The sequence below is a fragment of the Nicotiana tabacum genome, chromosome 1, assembly GCF_000715075.1.
Source record: "Nicotiana tabacum cultivar K326 chromosome 1, ASM71507v2, whole genome shotgun sequence".
Classification (NCBI taxonomy): domain Eukaryota; kingdom Viridiplantae; phylum Streptophyta; class Magnoliopsida; order Solanales; family Solanaceae; genus Nicotiana; species Nicotiana tabacum.
This window is the reverse complement of record NC_134080.1, coordinates 177,484,400-177,490,261: the sequence shown is the minus strand read 5'-3', so window position 1 is coordinate 177,490,261 and position 5,862 is coordinate 177,484,400. Positions and strand designations below refer to the sequence as shown.

Genomic DNA, 5,862 nt, shown 5'->3' with positions numbered 1-5,862 from the left:
GAAAAAAAAACGATAAAAAATACTCCCTCCGTTTCAATTTATGTGAACATGTTTGACCGGCACGGAGTTTAAGAAAAAATGAAGATTTTTAAAATTTGTGGTCCTAAACAAGTGAAAAGGGGACCCACGGTATTTGTGTGGTTATAAAAGAGTCTCATTAAAGGTAGAATTGTAAGTTTAAACCAAATTGTTACCAAATTTAGAAAGGGGTCATTCTTTTTTAAACGGACCAAAAAGAAAATAGGTTCACATAAACTGAAACAGAGGTGTAGTACTTGTATAAATGGAGTCATGGTCAAAGAGGACTTCTTGGCACTGCTAAAGTCAATTGAATTGGGACCACATAGAGTGATTTGTGTGAGTTTTTGTATGATTACATTATGTAAATTAGGCGTGGAAAATAATAATGGAATTGAGTTTAATTTGTGGATAAGACAAAAATGAGGCGTTTCTCTTCTTTTGGCAATAGTTGGATGATTCTCTTTTCGGTTAATCAATAGTTATTTCGTGTTATTCTACTAGCACAGTTGACGAAATGTCTTGTATGCCTTTATTGTATTATGTATTTCTTCTCAATGCCTTTTACCCAAGACCAAATGTTAAGTCTATGATCAATGCTATTTTTCTTGTTGAGCAAGTAACATACTTTGACTATTTTCTATCAGGCTTTTGATTGGAGAAGAAGACAATTGGATTACTGGATTCCCATGACAGCTGAAGAGTATTCCAACGCTATTGTTGTGGCTGGAAGGTTAAAGAATGTTGATCTTGCAGCTGAACTAGGCTTCCAACAACAACTCAAGTCCACGCACCTCTGTATATAACGCCCTTATGACTGCTTATATGTTCAATGGTTTGGCTGTAAAGTGTTAAATAGTTTTCGGGACTTGAAGAGGAGAGCAACATGTAATCCAACTATTGTAACATACAACATACTTATCTCGGTGTTTGGCAGATTAATGTTGATAGGTCAGATGGAGGCAACCTTATAGGAAATAAATTATTTGAATATCTGCCCAAATGTGTAACTGGCCCCAATTTTCCACCCTAGAATGTCGTGATGGCATTTAGTTTTTAAGACTAAGTAAACCTAACATATGTTGATTTAATAACAGAATTGAACTATTTAATCATTTATTATAAACCATTAAATGACATACATAGCTGCAAGTAGCCAATAGTTATACATTTTCCAAAACCGGTAGTACAAAGTCATAAGCACTACTAAAATACACTAGAATTTCTAAACACAATACTGTTGTGAAGTTAAAATTTAACAGTAGCATAAGAAGTAAGATGGTGAATCTGAGGCCTGCGAACATCAAGCGGGTATACCTTGAAGTCTCCCACTCTGCAGACGCAACTCTCAACAACACAATCAGAATACTTGGATCTGCAAAAAATGTGCAGAAGCGTAGCATGAATACACAACAACGGTATCCAATAAGTATCAAGCCTAACCTCAGTAGACTAGTGACGAGGCCAGGTCAAAACGCCTACTATACATAGAAACTTGTTCAAGATATACATAAGCTAACAATCGAAAGAACATCAATTTAAGACCAACGGTGAAAAAATAATTGATTTACAACCAACAATAAAGTAATAAAAACATAAATGGCAGCAAGTAGTAAACGAGTAATAAAGAAACAACATAATCAGATCATCAATGAGATGTAAATGAACTCAAATAAGGAAAAAATGGATGACAACTCAAATAATCAAATCGCTCCAAACACATGGACTTATAACAAGAAGTACCCCAAGGCACCACACCTCATAAACCACAAGTCATGAACAACTTTTTAAATCTTACACATATGACACCTAGTGCCCACAATAACAATCACCTTCGTATAGTAAAGCCCATGTGCTACCATGTACTTTGCAATCGTGATAAATATTAATTGAGATGAACGAAAGATATATTTAGACACCATAACATATAATAACAATCTTGAATAAGGTAAGGTGTAAAATAAAATAATGAGTTTATTTAAGAAATCAAGTAAAGTAACATAATATACAATTTGTACGAAACAGAGTATAAGATGAGTTTAGTTTAGAAATCAATAACATTGAGTAAATGTATCATTGTTAAATGAAGAAAAACATAATTTAAAGTAACGAATTAAATATAGAATTTGTTAAAGAAAAATATGATAACAATTTTAAGTAAGGTAAACATCTAACAGGGTGATGAGTATAATTTGAGAACCCAATTATAGTGAAAGTATGATAGACATTAAGAATAATAAGGCACCGATTGAGATAACGAGTTCTATCTTAAGAGGCACATACAATAAAGCATGTTAATAGTTTTTTTATTTAAATTATTATGTTATCAACAACTCAACAGAATATGATATAGTGACTCCACACAATAGAATTCACATTGACAATCAATTCACCAAGTTATAACGAAGGCACAAGTTGGTATGTTAAAGCAACACAACAATTACGTAGAATATATGACTCATACAAGAAACCACAATCATTCTAGCACCAAGATAATGACGAATAATCAAACACAATCAAAATGTGGATGAATGATTGAAGGAAGAATAATGACCGTTCAAATCAACAAGTTGTTCCAAGATGGAATGTACAATAAAAAATCACAACCGAGGTATCGCCTCGTATTAACTTTTCACAATTTTAATCACAATATTTCTTATATTATCGCGTGAGCCTTACATTTAGTTTTGAAAATTATTTTTTCCTGAAATAGCTACACATGTTTTAGCCCACCTTATCTCACCGCATGGTTTTAAGTAGTTCCCCTACTAGCAGCACGCGTATCAAGCCTACCTTATCTCACCACATGCGTATCAACGAGCGCAAGGGTATCAATATCACAACACAATCACAACTCGCACCACAAGTGTATATATGTCACGACTTGCCACAAAGTCAACAACACCAATATTTCCACAACGAATAGCCTATGGATCAACCACAATGTGTACAAGAATTTCAACAATAACAAGATGAATGAGAATTCTCAACAAGAAAAGGTATCTCAACAATTAAAAACTTCGCCTCAATGTGATAACGGCTATTACAACTTCAACATCAATAACCCAACAAGATGATATTCCACGAAATAAAAACTTCAATTAAAACTGATTCAACAATTAAGAGGTAACAAGTCAATACAGAAGGAAATAACTTCAACTAAAGCATATAAGAGCAAAATAACAAGTAAGAGGTAGAATAAGTGCTAATAACGTCAAATAGAGCACGTAAGAATAGATTAACAATGAGAGATATAACATGTTATGACAATTCAATTAAAAGCATGAAAAGAGTCTAGATAATCTAAACCGGTCAAATACCACATATACTCTATGTACCCACTCGTCACCTTGCGTACACGACTTTCACATAACATAAATAGCACAATCAACCCAAATCCAAAGGGGTGGTTTTCCCCACACAAGGTTAGGCAGGATACATACCTCAATTAGGCTAACTCAACCTTCCGAAATAGGTTTTCTCCTAAAATTCACCTCCACACGGCTCAAATTTAACAAAAAATGACTTAATAACAACAATTCAAGATAAACCAATTACAATAAATACAACTATGATCTTTATATTTTCCCCAAAAAGTTAACAAAATCAATGTCGGGTCCATCTTGGATTCCGAATCCAAGCTTACCCGAGCGAAGCCCGAACTAATACAAGCTCACATGAACGAAAATTGACTCAATCGGAGTCCGATAGCTCAACCAGTTCGCCAAAATATCGCTCGTGGGTGTTCATAATCCAAGAGTCCAACACACACTAGTTGGGTCCCATAACTCCCGAAATACTCCTCCAAAACTCGCCAAATTCGATTATGTTGTTCTTCCAATTTGGGAGAACAAAATCTCAAAAGGAATTAGGAAATAAAAGCCTTTAACTCATTTTTAATTGTTAAAATTTAGAACATAACTCTAGGTCTTGATTTAAACAATTAAGTGAGTTTTCAATTAAAATTATGGATTAAAGCTAAAACCAAGGGAGTGAATCAAAAGAAAGTACTTAAGTTATGGTTTAGACCTTATCCCGTGGAAGAAACTTGAAGAAAATCCTTGAATTCTCCCAATCCCAAACTTTCAAGATAAGAAAAACTCCAACAACATTAATAGCCAAAAACGCGCAGCTTTTCAGCCTCGTTTCTTCTGCCAAGTAATCTCTAAACTCTCTTTTGATGCCTCCAATGGATTCCTCGTGAAATTCCATTCAAGTTAGGCTTTTAAATAACTCCATTTGACCTTATAATGAAGAAGTGTTGGTTTCAATATTTGGAAATAATGTAGATTTTTATATATGAATTCAATGGTAATTTCGTAATTAATCTGAAAATTTGGTAACCAAATTCTTAGTAAAATGACCATAAATTCCTCATACGATGTCGAACCTTGATGATTTCAGTTGCTATAGTTCCAAAATTACGATACGAATATAATGGTTTAGTCGAAACACAAATCAAAGATCGTTTGCTCAATATAGTAATCTTTATGCTCAAATAGACGTCGAAACCAAAACCAATCACCATACAGCCTAAACTTATCCAAAACTCACTGGAATTTAACTTAACTTTGTGGACATGTCCAAAATATCATATAAACTTATTGGAATAATTAAAACCCAATTTCGAGTCCGTTTACTCAAAAGTCAAACCTTGGTCAACTCTTCCAATTTAAAGTTTCTAAAAATAGAATCATTCTTCCAAATCAATCCCGAACCACTCAAAAATCGAAACCAACCATACACGCAATTCATAATACATAATATGAAGCTACTCAATATCTCAAACCACCGAATGGAACGCTAAAGCTCAAAACGACTGGTCGGGTCGTTACAAAATGTTAGTAGATACAACAATTTAATTGCTGGGTATATCACAGCATGGATGTGAGATGATGTGGAGAAGACGTATAGAATAATGAACGCAGGAGGTATCAAACCTGATCTTACTACCCATATATTGATGCTTCGAGGATATGCACATTCTGGTAAGTTGGATAAGATGGAAGAAATCTATGAGCTTGTCAAAGGTCATGTTGATCAGTACGGGATCCCATTAATTCTATCTATGATATGTGCTTACAGTAAAAGTTTTGACATAAATAAAGTTCAAAAGATTGAGGAGTTGATGAGGTTGATAGCTAAAGATGATTATAAGCCTTGATTGAATGTCATATTAATCTGTCTGTATGCTAAGGAGGATTTATTAGACGAGATGGAAAATTTGATAAATGAGGCATTTGAGCGTAACGCATCTGTCACAACAGTTGGTGACATGCGTTGCATCATTTCAAGTTATTTCCGAAACAATGCAGTGGACAAGCTTGTTAGCCGTGCAGAATGTGCTGGTTGGAAAATATGCAGGTCCCTTCACCACTGCAGGATGGTTATGCATGCATCACAAAGGAGACTAGCTAGCTCATTGAAATGGAGCGAGTTGGCTAGATGGAGAAAGTGAATTTGGACTGTTCAAATTAAGAAAACGTTTTGGATATTACTTAAAGGGGAAGGATAAACTTCATCAGGTCTTGGGTATGGGCATGGATATGGATTCCTATGAACGGATAATTCATATTTCAAATTCCTCCTGGCATCTTGATGAAGCCAGTTGACACTTTTATTTAGTTTTCCTTTTCTTGTTCCCTCTCATTGCTGATATACGAACGACAGGCTAAAAACTCAAGCGATGGAAGTTTCTATGTTATAGCTAGAAGAGTTAAGTCAAGCATGTGTGATCAACATGCATGTCCGCGCTAGAAGAGTTAAGTCAAGCATGTGTGATCAACATGCATGTCCGCTTTTTGTCAATAAAGTTATGGGTGTGAGCACGTGATTTTTGTTTTC

General features: G+C 34.6%; 1 pseudogene; it reads left to right on the top strand.

Moving 5' to 3' along the window:
* Positions 1-440: 440 nt before the first annotated feature.
* On the top strand, positions 441-5,630 carry LOC142164296 (uncharacterized; annotated as a pseudogene).
* The last annotated feature ends 232 nt before the right edge of the window (positions 5,631-5,862 follow it).